The sequence below is a fragment of the Cryptotermes secundus genome, unplaced genomic scaffold (assembly GCF_002891405.2).
Source record: "Cryptotermes secundus unplaced genomic scaffold, Csec_1.0 scaffold92, whole genome shotgun sequence".
Taxonomy (NCBI): Eukaryota; Metazoa; Arthropoda; class Insecta; order Blattodea; family Kalotermitidae; genus Cryptotermes; species Cryptotermes secundus.
Genome location: NW_019728498.1, coordinates 1,333,348 through 1,349,258, shown reverse-complemented (window position 1 = coordinate 1,349,258; position 15,911 = coordinate 1,333,348). Strand labels below are relative to the sequence as shown.

Genomic DNA, 15,911 nt, shown 5'->3' with positions numbered 1-15,911 from the left:
CCACCACCACCAATATAGCAGTATTTCGATTAAGACATTTAAGACACTCTGAGTATGCATTCCGTACCATACACAGCCAGCTGTTATGATCCATTTTGTTCTCAGAATTACTGGTTTTTTTTTTATTTCGTCCATCACTCTGTATTCTGGAAACTAGAAAACACGTTTCGGAAACTGGATCTGTTTCCGTCATCAGTTCGTTGGGGGGAAGACACCTACTGTCTTGGTTCCGTTAGAAAGAGCTAACCTCTTTCAGTTGGGGTGTTGTATTTTATAGCTTCTAGAATCCCGGACGATGGACAAAGTCCAAAAGCCCAGCAATCCTGAGTGTTATGCACCATCGTCGGAACCCTGTAGAATATACCATCTAGATGGGCGCCATACTCGTTCCCTCGGACTTCACTAATGACGTGCTCTGAAGCGAAATTAATTTTACGTTATTGAAAGGTTTGTCGGAGACATTCGGTACTCAGATATCGCCATTTACGTTACTAACAGGAAGATGAGGGAAATGCACCCTTGGGATGGGATTAGAAGTGCTCGTTTTATTTGATCGTGCTATCCGCCTGTTGCATAGAGAAGCTTGCTTGTATGCCTTGTGCATTATGTAACAGGACTCCGACAGGTCGATATCAGGAGGTTATGTAACAATTTCAGCGGGTGTTATTTAATAAGATAATATGTTATTGATTTTGTTAAAATCAGTGAGGTTCATAAAATTGTATGGGATATAATATTTACTTTATGGATACCCAGACAGTTTTCTGCTGGGTTAATATTCTGAGAAATAACACAGATATGAAGAATACTATATCTTTTAATATGGCGACGTGTACTCTTGTCTCGGAGGAACCCGCTGAAGGTCTTCGGGAAGGCTGGAGAATTTTCTTAAGCAAACTCTAACTGAAGAGCCAGAGTCGTATTCTAAAGGCTTCTGACGATGGTGTATAACACTCAGAATCACTGAGTTTTTAGACTTTGTCCATTGTTCTGTATTCTAGATACTAGAAAACACAACTTTTCGGTAACTGGATCTGTTTCCATCCTCAGGTGAAGGGGGAAGACAACTCCCCTAATATGAGGACGGAAACAGATCCAGTTACCGAAAAGTTGTGTTTTCTAGTTTTTAGAATACCGAACGATGGACAGAGTCTAAAACCTCGGTAATTCTGACAGAGTTGTATTGTTGTTATTTATGATTTCAAAAGTGTGTTAATTCATTACGGGCATTTATGGAAATTTACAGCATTGACTCCAAGCAATATAAGTAACGGAAGCAATAGTTATGAAATGTAAACTGTAATGCTACACAGATCCGTATGTTGTAAATTGAAATCGTATGTCCTCTGACGGTAGATGTCTCTGAAATATTTAATCAAATGAGCTTGCTAGTCAGTCACTCTACTGACTGAGCTCGCCTGCTCATATCATGTGTGATATGTATTATAGTATATATATATATGTGTGTGTGTGTGTGTGTGTCAGTCTATGCAGATTAGTTCTTTCGGATATTTCGTGGCACCCCGTACGCAGTCAGTATATCTGGATTTTCGGTTTAGTATAATTTCCTGCAACAATTTCCTGGCTGGCGACTATTGTTGCTACATATGGTTCAAAAGTCCCAGTTCTCATCTTTTACGGAATGATCTCTCTGGAATTAGCTTTCGAAACCGAACCTTACAGATAACTGATAGGTCTTTTTGACAGGGAACCGGTCATTCACAACGCTTTTACGTAGTCAGGAAAACTTAAATACTGAACAAACGCGGAAAAACACGCATACGTCCCTAGTGTAATTCGAACCCACGACATCATTGTTGGGCTCACCGATGATAGTATACTCTTCAGACTGCCCAGTATTAGAGACAACTTCTTAGGCGACAGAGCAACAAATATTTAATATCTTACGACCAGAGGGAAAGACTCGTCCCTCGAGAAAGTCTTAAGTAGCTTACGAACAAGCCCTTCTATTGAGAATTCGTCCAGACGACTTAAGACTGCTATATCAATCCATTATTCTATTGTATTATAGAGTATAGACTGTACTGTTCAGCTTACAAAACTGACCACAGGTTTTCAGAAATTCTGTCTAATATTCATAGCCGAATAGGAACAAATATCACTGTTTGAGATATTAGTTGAATAAACAGTGCCCCAAGCATTTTGAGCACATTTGTAACTTTCTTGTCCTTAGATATGTGTGACTACCACAAAAATGAGATACTTATATTGCGACACGTTTAGTTGATTATATTCGGATCATTGTGAGCCATTAGACACGGATAAAGCCATCAGTCTGCAACGGCTATTAAAATGTTCACTTGGACTTCAAGCTAATTCTTAATAATTATTACTGTAAAACAGTTTTGAAATTATTGACTTTCTTCGCGATTTTTATTATTATTACTTGTGACCACTGAAACAAGCGTGCATACTGTGAATGATAGATGTTGGAAGGATAAGAGAAGACCACGTTTTGAAAAAAAAAAACGTATTATGGGGAAAAGAGGAACAAATGTGCCAGTCAAGAAAATACCGTAGAACTAACTCACGAAAAGTTTTAGCACGTGACTGTAGCATTGGAGCATATTCGCTCAAATGAAGAGAGAAACATGCGTAAGATATTTTCCCTCATAGTTTTGTCTGCATTATAACATGTTTAATCGTCTTTGATAGGATGGTAATATTTATATTCTGTTCTGATAGTGACCCTGTGAAACATTCAGTCAAGATACAGATCCGTGACAAGAGAAAATGGCAGTCGAATGGTTAGGTTTCCACTTTCGTATTTTTGAGGTCCTAGGTTCATGCCTCTGTCGGAGGACTGAGGTTTTCCTTAATTATCTCAGTACTTCTGAGAAAGTGGCGGGATAGAACCTTAAATTCGGCCACCACCGATATTAATATATAGTTTACAATCCATTGTTCTCTAATAATCCTATTCTTCGACACTGTACAGTTGAAGCTGTTGAAGAAGTGTTAAATAAAACATGGCAAAACAAAGAAAATGATCACTATGAAAGATATTCCAATTCTACTTTACAAGAATTTTCCATAAAAAAGTTTTTTATATTAATACCAATAATTTAGTTTCAAGTTATTTGACTAAGCGGGGACGCCATAAATTTGCGTTCTGGGGGTACTTGGTTCGATTCTGTTTCGGGACAACAGCTATCCTGACTGAGGGCTTTTCTGGTATTTTCTCCAGACAGATGTAGAGATAGTGTCTCAAGTGAACCACTACCGTTTTCTTCCAAATACCTTACCATTCATCATTTATCAGTCATCTGACAAGTGGAAGCCGTGTAATAAGCTAGGCACTGCCAACAAGATAATATGAACCAGAAAGAATTTTTTGCGTTATGGAGGATTTCGATCAATTTGAATAATTATACTGCAGTCCCTGAATTTATACGTATAATTTGCCGAAAACTGACAAAACGCATTGCATATAGGCCTACTATGGTACATGAACACGCACAATTGTGACAAGTATGTATATATTTACGTGCCAGTGTACGCAAATACCCCCAAATTCATTACTAATAAATTGCTTATTTTAAATAGACTTGGCATAAAAGTCGTACCTTCACGCATATTCTCGACACAGTACTGTAAACCATAGGTTCATTTCTCACTCCCTGTTCTTTGATTAAACACCACGCCATGAAGTCATGCGGAGAGTTCAGGAATGACTCCGCATCTTCTTAACCTGCCACTGGATTGAGTTTAGCTCTAAGCTTCACGACCCAGGCGCTGTATGTTCCGGAGAACCACCGTACTCACTGGTAGGAGTCTGGATAGGTCCGAATGCCTGTTACTCTTGTTCCTGCCGACTACCCTCCAGTCTGTAGCTATATACATACTGATGCCTGACGGCGCCGGCGCAGTATGGGTCTAGATACTTCAACGACATTAACATAGTCATTGTTCAAATATTGTCTGTTAGTGGTGTTTGCTTGGACGTTTAAAACAACATGACCTATCGAAATAAAAGCCCATTCACTCAGTGCGAGGTTTTATCGGTTAAATAATGACAATGAATTTTGCAGTTCAGAGATATTGTAAACGAATTTCAAACATTGCATTAAGTATTTCTTTTCTGTTGCTCTTGGTGAGGACGTTAGCTTTCTGAGCTATACATATTGCAATGTGAAACCAAACTTCGTTGTTACCAGCTTTTGGTAGTACAAATTAGAAATTCCTAAGCACAATTGACAAAAAAAATAGGTGAAAATAGCATTTCTTAGGAAGAACTGAACTTCCGAAATATAAGTTTCAGGACAGCATTTACTGTTGTTTTCATGATCTAGTATCTGCTACCTCAAGCGGTTAATCACTGGCTTCCCACCGCGGCAGCCCGGGTTCGATTCCGGGTTTGGTCAAGTGGGATTTGTGGTGGACAAAGTGGCGCTGGGGTAGGTTTTCTCCGAGTACTTCGATTTCCCCTGCCAATCTTCATTCCACCAATTGCTCCACAATCACCCTCACCTATCATCCGGGACTGCTATAATAGGCCAGAAGCGGCCGCAGTACAAGGACTTAGTCCCAACCCACTAGCAATATAAAAAAATCTGCTGCCTTTTTCAAGATCCTGTAGGTACTGCTGTCTTCAAGATGTAGTGTTTAGTACTCCTTAAGACTAGTTCTTAGTCGGTCACAGTAGCCGAGCGGTCTAAGGCATGTACTGTCTTCGATCGCTCGGAAGCCGGGGTCGTGGGTTTGAATCCCACACAAGGCTTGATGTTGTGTGTGTATGCATTTATTCTTTGTTTATGTTGGCCTGTGTTTAGGCAGAGGCCTTGTGACGAGCTGATCACCCGTCCAAGGAGTCCTACCGTCTGTAAAAATGAGATGAAACTGAGAAATCAGCCCTGTGCTCCAAAGTGAGAGCAAGAGGAGAGAAAAAAAGACAAGTTCTTACAATATGTCCTTTAGGTAGAGGTTATCATGGCCTGCGTGTGTAATTACAAAGAAATGTTTCATGTCTATTGAGTATATTAGGCGTTCATTACAAATTAACGAAATAAGTGCGTCACACCTGCACTTTATCTCTAAGTGTATGACCTAGTATCAGAACTTAAACCGTTGGTGAGATGCAAGTTTTGCTGTGTTTTTGAATTTATAAATTGAAGGTTTTTACTAAATATCTGTAAATTCAAACCTTTATCCATGTTGGTCCATAATAAAGCCTACTTTACATAATGAATTATTCATGTACACCTATATAATCAAGAGTGAAGCAAATTTTGATGGAACTGAATGTGACACGTGCGTATAGAACGCAGTTGATTTTTCACCTACCGTAAACCACTGATAAAGACCTTTTTTTTTAATTAGGTATTGGAGACCTTTGCATAAAGTTAGCCAGAATTTTTATTTTAGCTGTATTAGCCTATCACAAAGCCTATTGTCCATAGGGTAATTCATAAACTTTCTAATATATATCATAAACCACGATTCAGACTTTTCGTGAAGTTTGATATGAGATGGTTTTATAAAATGTTTGTTAACCATTTTGATTTTTAGTCATATTTGTTGATTACAAAACCTACATTACGTAGGGCCACAAATAGATTTTTCCATGCATCTCATAAACTGTTACACAGATTTTGTTATTCGATACTGTGCATTATTGTGCTCTAGTTACATGAACGTTGTCCTCTTTACGCAATGCGCGGTTCGTTTTGCTGAAATGCTGTTTACGTATGGGTAACAACTACGCTTGTTAAACAGCAAATTATCGGGTTCGATATTGGCTAAAGGTTCACAGTATTTATATGATATATCTGTTTATAATCGGTCAGAAACAGTTTCAACTGGACGAGTGCTTATGAATATCTATATAACGCAAGACTACCTACTGTTCACTGGATATACAGTAACTGTTCGGAATAGGTCAGAAACATTTTTAACCAAGGGCTTAATTCTTAAACGCAATCTTTTTCGCTGATGACCACGTGCTTGTTGCAAGTACGAAAGATGAATTGCAAAGAGAAGTATTGAACAATATAGTTATTAAATATAATTGGAAGGTTTCAGTAAATAAGGCAGATGTAATGACAGAAAGGAAAAATGAAAGTGAGATCTAAAATAATGACAAATAATAACATAAATGAACACATAAATAGTTTTAATTACATAGGGTACTGAATTACAGTGACAAACAAGAGATATTTCAAAATAAAATGAATACATTTATTCAAATGGATAGTACAATAAAACATTTTATAACAAGAAAGAAAATGAACACACACAAAATTTGATAAAGCCATGGCGATAACTGCATTAACATATGGATCCAAAATGAGGAATATAATAAAAGTAAAACAGGAAACAAAAATTGAAACTGCAGAAATGAAATTTTTGAAGAGTGAACCTGGTACAATAGGCCAGAAGTGGCCGCAGTACAAGGGACTTAGTCTCACCCCACTAGCATTAAAAAAATGTAAGAGTGTAGTAGGCTGATCAAGGAAGATCCAAATAAATACTAAAATTAGGGGAGAGCTGAACATCTTCACACTGAATGCTAATATCCTGAAATTCGGATCACAGTAGAAATATCGCGTTCTACGAATGGAACAGAGATGGGCCAGCATACGTTTCAAGAAGACGGAACAGACTGCGCATGGCCTAATCCTTGAAGATGATGATGATGATATTTTCAACTAACGGAGATACAGTAAGGACTAATTTATACTGAAAGGAGCAGTAAATACTGGGCCTTCAAATATTTATTCGAGTTTATACCGTTAGCAGCAGTAATTTTACCGCTTACTACGGAATATTAGTTTTCCTACTCCATTTAGGGATTTATGAGTAATTGCTGGCAGTTACACATTTCTTTTCTTATACTGCAGTGCTTCCAGCCTCTAACAGAAATGAGTACCAGAAATTAGTTTTATAATTTTCCTGGGGAGTAAAGCGCGGCCGGCGCGTAAGGTTGACAAACTTAACGCCATCTTTGAGTCGATTGTCTAAATAATGTGGGACCCTCAACGTCTCACAACCCTATGGGCCTTCATGGCCTGTTACAGGGATAGCTTTACTTTTACACTACTTTTATACTGTAGTGCTTCCCGATATAAATGTTCACGGAACGTTGTCATAGTCAAAATATACAGGGGATGGACAAAAATATGGAAACACACAAAAAAAACACACATTACCGTGACTAATATGGTGTAGGACAACCTCTGGCTTGCAGAACTGCTTGCAGTCTCCTTGGAATGGATAAATAGAGGTAATGTATGATTTTCAAGGGAATCCTGTACCATTCTTCCTGCAAAACATTGGCAAGTTCTGTTAACGATGATGGAGGTGGATAGTGTGCAAGCAGCTTGCTCTCAAAAACAGTCCACAAAGGCTGAATAATATTGATATCTGGCGATTGTGGGGGCCATGGCAGACGTGACACTTCATCTTCGTGCTCAGAAAACCAGTCCTGGACGATGTGAGCTATGTGAACACAGGCACTGTTGACTTGGTAAATGGAATCACCATTAGGGAACAAAGTTTGTACCATGGGATTGACCTGGTCGCCCAAAATGGTCACATAGTCGTTGGCAGTGACGTGACCTTGCAGGGTAATGATGGGTCCGACAGAATACCACGATATGGCTGCTCACACTATGATCGAACCCCCGCCATGTTTCACTTTTGGCAGCAAACAATCTGGATCCTAAGCTTGGGATGGCGTTCTCCAGACGTAAACTCGGCCAGAAGTCGGAAACAGTGTGAAGGTGGACTCATCCGACCAAATGACCGTCTTCCATTGCTCCATAGTCCAGGTTTTATGACTTCGGCACCACACTGTCCTCTTAGTGGCATTTTGATCACTGATGAGTGGCTTTGGAATTGCAGCTCGTCCACAAATACCTCGCTTGTGGAGTTCCCTTCGTACTGTTTTGGTGCTAACAGGGTTTGTGAGCGTGACATTCAGTTCAGCAGTCACTTTTGCAGCTGTAGTCATCTTATTTTTTGTCACAATCCTACGCAATGTTCGTCTGTCTAGATCACTCAACACAAATTTCCGTCCACTCTGGTATTTATCGGATGCGGGTTTTTCAGTCCTCCTGTATGCGGTCATAATCTTGGATATGTGCCTCGCGAAACACCAAGAACCTCGGCTACCTTGGTTAGGGAAGCACCCACCATACGGGCCCCAACAATTTGCCCGCGTTCGAATTCTGTTAGCTCTGACATGATGCGCTAAAAATTGCACAGAACACTGTCTCGACAACAGGCGAAGCTTGCAACGTATTGCGGAGGTTGTACAGGTAGCGGTGTTGGGCAGATACGGCAGCGTCACCTACAAACGTTGCTGAAATAAACACTTCAATTCAGGCATATCTTTCACAAGGTGTTTCCGTATTTTTGTCCATCCTCTGTATTTACAGGCAACCTACTAAGGTTCTTATACATTAATATCGAAACTATCCCAGATAAGTAAGAATAATAATAAACAAATGATGAAAAAGAATATGAGATTAGTGTATTATATAATAGCACATATTCAGAAGCAGCAATCGTATTTCATGTGTGCTAAAATAGAACTTGGCCGGTCACGGTAGCCGAGCGGTCTAAGGCATGCACTGTCTTCGCTCGCTCGGAAGCCGGGATCGTGGGTTCGAATCCCACTCTGGGCATGGATGTTTGTGTGCGTTTTTCTTTGTATGTGTATAGGTAGAGGCCTTGCGACGAGCTGACCACCCGCCCAAGGAGTCCTACCGTATGTGTAAGATCTAGAAAAACCGAAGTGAACGGAGAAGTTCATGGAGGTAGGCCTAGGCCCAAATGAGGGCTGTAGCGCAAATGAAAAAAAAGAAAGAAAGAAAAACCATTGGACCTTGAAAACTAATATGCATCATACAGGTAATTAATCATTTTTATACAGTAATACAATTTTCATGCGGGACACTTATTTCCACAAATTCAGACGGGCACAATTTGAGAGAACTGGTGATTTGTAACAAACACAAGAAACTATTGAATCAGCACACCTTCTACTCGTTCGTCCGAACAAAGAACTCTCGATACCGGACGGATGGAAGGACAGAGAGACAGAGACAAAAGATGCAGCCTTTTATGAACTCTCAGTGAGACGTATCACAGCTGTCCTCTCTGTTGGTCTCTAAAGGTGAGTGATAACGGTTGGGCAATTCTTGAGGTGTATTGATTGCTAAAGCCTCTTCTGGAGGCCATAGAATGTGAGATTAGAGGATCTGGTTCGTTTCTGGCAACGTGACGAAGCGGAAAGTAGCAATGCTCAAACCGCAGATTAAATTCCGAACATCAAGACTGAAGTAAGCTTATGTAGTTGTATCAACACATGACATTTAATAATATATTTATATGCTTACCTTTATTACGAGGTGGTCGCAGAAGGGAGGAGTAGCGTAAATGAGTTCAGTGCAGGAACTGATGCTCTTTAACTATGATAAATCCCACAGAATGTAATTCATGTGATGGATAATAGCATTAACGAGTGACAACCATTGACATTTGTATATCACATAATGAATTGTGATATACTCAAGAACAGTAATACGGAAAATTTTTGCAGGCAAATGTGGAAGCAGTTCGCAGCATTATATCCATAAAATAGTCGACGAAATTGTGTCTTATGAAAAGATTACTGCTGCAGAGAGCTGATGTGGAGTGCTGTTGGACAGAAGACGTTAGAACCTCTCACTCCTGTAAGGACGTCAGGAATGTAAAGTTCTTATTATTAATTGCTTTTCAGTATAAATAAATATATAAGATGTAAAGTTGTTCGTGTGAACAACGCCATGAAGCCATGTGTTGGAGTGGCTGTATAGATCCATGTTTTCTTGACCTCGGCACTAGTTGGAGGTGAGAATTGAGTTTTACTCCCCGGCCGCATTACCCTCGGGGAAAGAGGTCCCAGTACCCATTGGATACGAGATTTGGTGGACCACAGAACCCGTCTGGATTATGTAGAGGAAAGAAAATTCTTGATCGTACCAGGATTCAAATTCCAACACCTCGGTTGCCCAGCCCGTAGCCAGTCGCTATACGGACTGCGCTATCCGGGCTCCTTCAAAGTATTTCATTTGAAAATATTTAATTTGTTCGGAAATTTTACCCATGACGTAGAAACAGCGCTGCTGAGTATTTAGTAAGGCCTATGGACGTGACTATGAAACAAATAATTTATCATTTATATTAACTCGGTCTCTTCATGTTGCACGGCACGTGAACAATAAAATACTGAGAGGCAACGCTATGTTTAGTATATGCAGTTATTACTTCATTTTGTGGCAGAAGTTACTGAAATTGATACAGTTGATTTACTGTTTTGGTGTATACATCTGACTTACAGTCTGTGAGCTCCCCTACCCACAAAAGGAATTAGTGCGTTACAGAATTTAGCGTGTCAGTCTCCAACTTACCTTGAGTGCGAATTTTGCTGCTGGTCCTGCTGCGTGTAGTATACGTACGTATGGAGAATATCTAAGATTCGACCACTGAAGGAAAACATTCCCGGTAAGGGGCACCAGTCCCGTCGTTGCTGTAGTCAAGGTTCCGAATAACTGTAACTCGTGTACTTAACTACTAGGACTACCGGTCTGGAGGCTAAGGAGAAGACAATTATTATTCTGTGTCATTTGAGGCCGCGCCATAGCTCAAGCAGTTAGTCGCTGGCTTCCCACAGCGGCGGCCCGGGTTCGATCCCGCGTCTGGTCGAGTGGGATTTGTGGTGGACGAAGTGGCGCTGGGGCTGGTTTTCTCCGAATATTTCGGTTTTTTCCCACCAATCTTCATTCTACCAAATTATCCATCATCATAATCACCCGGGACAGACTACAATAGGCCAATCACTGGCCGCCGTGCCGAGTGGACCCAGTTGGACTCCACCCCCCACTAAGCGAATCCTGTCATTTGACGCTAAATGTTTTAAAAAGTCGAAGTGAAGCAGATAAATAAACTAATATTGATTGATCGAATGAATAAATGAATTATTTAGCCAATTTTGTTTGATTCTATATAATTAATGCGGTTTAACATTAAACCTTAATTGAGTAACTGCAACCATTTACTTCCGTCTCATTATACAGGGTTACTATAAATGATTCATTCGATTTCAAAACACTATATTTCTCAAAGTATTATATATACAAACGTGATTGATACATGAAAATAACTGCAAACTCACCACGTTTGCATCGCGATACACCAGTTGGCAGCATAAATGCAGTGCCTCACAAAATGGCGACGAAGCTGGAAAAGAGTTTTTGTGTGTTGGAATATGCGAGATGTTCGTCTGTTATTGCAGTGCAGCGTGCATTCAGAGCAGAGCACAGAAAAGACCCACCATGCAAACAGAGCATTCTGCAGTGGTGTCGGTCGTTTAAGGATACTGGAAAAGCACGGGGCGACCACTATAGTGCTTTGAAATGGAATGAATCATTTGTAATAACTCTGTATTTTCTCTGCAGTTGGTTCACGAGGCCATGGAATTGAGTTTATCGCATGATTCCCAAGGTCTCAACCCTAATTCGACAAAGATAAAATCTTACAAATATCCATCCTACAGGTTTAATTTGAGATCCTAGCTAACAGAGTTTCATCCACAGGTTTCGCGATATCTATAACAATTGATACTAAGCTAAGCTAAGGCTGCGCCATAGCTCAAGCGGTTAGTCGCTGCCTTCCCAACGCGGCGACCCGGATTCGATCCCGGGTCTAGTCAAGGGGATTTGTGGTGGACAAAGTGACGCTGGGGCAGGTTTCTCCGCGTACTTCGGTTTCCNCCTTATTTTAATAAAATAAGCCAAATTATTTTGTGAAATTTGTGTTAAATTACTATTTCTTCATCGACCCAGTTCTTAAGTCGGTTAGTAATATCTCGGTTATTAAGTAACTGACCTAGTTAAATAATTTACATACACACAGTCACGAAACATTTTACCTGTACGACTAACTTACAGTTCTTTAGTACGCATTCTAGACTTGGAACTGATGTATTGATCGTTTATTTCAGTTTACATTCTCTTGAAGCAGTATATTTGAACCCGTGACCGTAGCATTGCGCATTTTTCGATTGGATACAGCGATTTCTTCCTGACTGACAGATCAAGACGGTTGTTTCAACTAATGGCAGTGAGACCACAGTGTGGATTCGGAGCTGAGCGGCCATGTTTTCTGGCACACCTTGGAACTGTTATTTTCATACGTCATTTCAGGAGATAACATTTTTATCGTACTTGTTCGCTGCCTAGTAATTAAACTTCTTAAGTGGCATTATCAATTTTGACGGCGTCTGAACCTCGTGCTTAACTGCGTAGTATTGAATGGAAAGCGAATTACAGTCTAAAATATTTATGACTGCTCTTAATGTTACTATAAATTACTGTACGAACGTATTTCTCTCTCCACACACTGCAGTATGAAGGTGTACGGGGGGAGTGGATGTAAAGCTCCACTATATCTAATCTTGGTGCTAGACAGAGGAGAATGGGAATCTTCATGTTTCGGCGGTCTTTTGTCCTGTCAGAGAGACTGTGTTACTCATTAAATAAGAGGACACTTGGGGCAAAGAGCCACTGTGGACGAAGGGATGAAGAGAATGATTGTCCAGCCGAGAGTCACGCTGATTTTGTTCGCTAAAGTTAATAATGATTTATCTAAGAAATAGTAACAATTTATACGTTTCCCGTGCCATTATAATGCACTTATTTTTAAAATCTTATTACTAATTTGGAGTTAATAACTAAGAATTTAAGTCACACATCTTACAGAATGGTCATTGAAATAAACATCGATGAAAGCGACATCTGACTGAATTGCAAAATTAATTGAAAAGTTCGTCAGAAGGACAACTATGTCTAAATAAAGAAGGTAAAGCTATCCCTGTAACAGGTCGTGAAGGCCCATAAGGTTGGGAGATGTCGAGGCTCCCACATCTTAAAAACCTGATACAAGACAACCGGTCTCTTAGCCGAAACCTGAACCCCGGAACTCCCGAATATAATGCAGGAATGCTACAGACGCCCTCGGTGTTAGGCCTAAATTATAGTGAATATGTGTTATTCCACTTGCCCTGGACTTGAGGTTCGTAGAGCCTTCCAATTCCTTGAGATGTTACAGACAGTTGCTCATCCCTCGCCATATTATAAAGCGTTATGTTCTGTCCTTAACGAATGGTGAGCTACAGCTCATCGCTTTATTCGTCATTAGAATCCCTTAGTGTCAGTGTGAGTCATGGTATAGGCCTCTGCAGATTAACAAGAGCGTAAATTGGAAGACAGAATATATCCCCTCTTAATGATGGTTATTTTGTGATATAAAACCTTGTGGATGACGGCAAAATGACGAATTCTAATTAGTGGAATCGAAACTTGGGTTTATATACACCATCGACTATTCGATCATTCTTTCAACTCGCTACCCGAACTTTCTGTTCAGAGAAATGTAATCCAACCGACATAACCAGATTAACATTTTATGAGGCTTCGGAGGTAGCGATGGCATAGATTTAAATTAAAAATTGTTCAAAGTAAAGAAGTGTAATTTTCAATGGACAGTTAAAGGAAACAACAAAAGATAACGTCGTAAGTGACAAATGGAATTGATTATGGAATAATTGCTTTTTTTGTATGAGAAGAGTTACAGCTTTCTGTACAGAATAGTAGTAGACGACGAAATAGGATTATTCATTCTCTACATTCATGAACTATATTACATATCACTCGCATAGGCTAATCCTCATACCCATAGACCCTAAGCCACATGACTTGAATGTTAAGAGAATTTATTAGAGACTATATATTTTCATTTTTGCAAATTAATAACTGCCTGTGGTCTAGTGGTCAGCGTTCCTGGCTACAGATCCAAAGGTCCGGGTTCGATTTCCGGAGCTACTACATATTTCTGAGAAGTAGTGGGTCTGGAACGGGGTCCACTCAGCCTCCTGATGATAATTGAGGAGCTATTTCAAGGAAATAGCGGCTCCGGTCTAGAAAACCGAGATTAACGGCCGTGGGGATTCGTTACACTGACCACGTAACACCCTCTGTCTGCTATAGTTGGCACTAAACTTCGCCGACAAGCAGCGGTCACTCGGTCGGTATAATTCGTTTGCGGACTGAAATCACGGATTCCTTTTTTTTTCCCTGGCTCTAAACTCGGAAGCAACACTCCACAATGGTTCTTAATAGTGCTTGAGAATCCCCTTCAAATTTGCTACTTACCGACTGCAATAGGCAGAGTTCTACTCGAGAAACTAAGAGTCGCGTAGATAATCAGGGACCCCCCAACTTCTGTGGAACCATAAGGCCCAATGACACGCCTGTCACATTCAGTTCTGTTCAAGAACTTCCCAGGATTTTATGGAACACCAAGTTTCATTACCGTGTTCACAACAGCCCCCCCCCCCACTGGTCCCTGTCCTGAGTCAGATCGATCCAGTCCATATTATCCCATCCTGTATCTGTAAGATTCATTTTAATATTGTCCACCAGCCTACGTCTTGGTCTTCCCATTTCCTTCTGGCTTTCTCACAAATATCCTATATGCATTCCACTTTTACCCACTCATGCTATATTCCCCGCCCATCTCATCCTCCTTGACTTGTTTATTCTAATTAATTCTATCGTTCTTTTTTTTCCCTTGGCACTACAGCCCCAGAGGACCTAGGCCTACCTCCATGAACTTCTCCGTTCACTTCGGTTTTTCTAGATCTTACACATTTGGTAGGACTCCTTGGGCGGGTGATCAGCTCGTCGCAAGGCCTCTGCCTGTAGGCAAACACAGAAAAACGCACACACAGAAACTAAACATCCATGCCCTGAGTGGGATTCGAACCCACGATCCCGGTTTCCAAGCGAGCGAAGACAGTACATGCCCTACCGTTCTATATTATTTAAAATTCCTTCCGATATATTTGGCTTTGTTTAAAGCCCAGAAACCAACTGTGACTCTACAGACATGTATACGCCACTGCTTTTGTATAATGCCGTATGATCGTTCACAATTCACGCTTCCCGTCAGTGTACGTTTGTGCAAGCAAAGTGTAATGCAGTCGCCCCCTTTATTTACGTTCATGTTTCATACGGTTTTACATCAAGCACACCCCTTCACTTTCAGTGCGCTGTATGGAATTTTTGCAGACCTTCTCTCTCTCCTCTTGCTCAAACTTTAGAGCATAGGGCTGAGTTCTCAGTTTCATGATCAATTTTAGAGAGACGGTAGGACACATTGGGCGGGTGATCAGCTCATCGCAAGACCTCTACCTGAACACAGGCTACCTAAACATAGGACAACGCAAACACAGAATAAACGCATACACACACCAAACATCCATGCCTTGAGTGGGATTCGAACCAACGATCCCGGCTTCCGAGCTAGCGAAAACAGTTCATGCCTTAGACCGCTCGGCTACCGTGACCGGCGCAGACTTTTACGCTGTTCTAACTTCTCCGCCCATACCAGATACTTTCTTTGCTCAACTAAACATCGGAAGAACTGAATGTCACAAAGGCAAGTAACGAATAAGCGGCTTATCTGAGGAAATAATTTGGCTATAGAGTCGAATGAATACAATCCAGTATCGAGTCATCTTAAATCAGATGGGGGGTAAATATAAAATTAAAAGAGTGTATCAATATTTAACACGTGTGTGTTTCAAGAATGTGAATCAGTAGATAATATTACATGAGTCTAAAAAATATTTACAAAACTGTTTCAGCATCTGCCCTATACATACGTATTGTCACGTATAGCGGCTGCTCAGGAGGAGTTTTTGACTGGATATTGGATTTATTGACCACTTATACACACTACTCGTCAGTAAAATGCCACCACAATTCACAGATCACCACAGCGCTAGCTAAGTCCTTTCCAGCCTGCTGTGTTTCCACCAGTCGCTCCCTGGGAACAGCCTCTAA

The 15,911-nt window shown here is 40.5% G+C and overlaps 1 protein-coding gene across 1 annotated transcript in view; it reads left to right on the top strand.

The window, feature by feature from the left end:
- LOC111865142 (lachesin-like) overlaps positions 1-15,911 on the top strand; it is an 801,402-nt gene that overhangs the window by 548,440 nt on the left and 237,051 nt on the right. The gene's annotated exons all lie outside the window — the stretch shown is intronic.